This window comes from Oncorhynchus keta, unplaced genomic scaffold (assembly GCF_023373465.1).
Source record: "Oncorhynchus keta strain PuntledgeMale-10-30-2019 unplaced genomic scaffold, Oket_V2 Un_contig_6053_pilon_pilon, whole genome shotgun sequence".
NCBI classification, from domain to species: domain Eukaryota; kingdom Metazoa; phylum Chordata; class Actinopteri; order Salmoniformes; family Salmonidae; genus Oncorhynchus; species Oncorhynchus keta.
Window position 1 is genome coordinate 17,501 of NW_026288647.1, and position 219 is coordinate 17,719.

Below are 219 nucleotides of genomic sequence, written 5' to 3' on the forward strand. Positions count from 1 at the left end.
TCCATTACAGACACTCCATTATATAGACACTCCATTATATAGACACTCCATTACAGACACTCCATTATATAGACAATCAATTATATAGACACTCCATTATATAGACACTCCATTATATAGACACTCCATCATATAGACACTCCATTACAGATACTCCATTATATAGACACTCCATTATATAGACACTCCATTACAGACACTCCATTATATAGACACTCC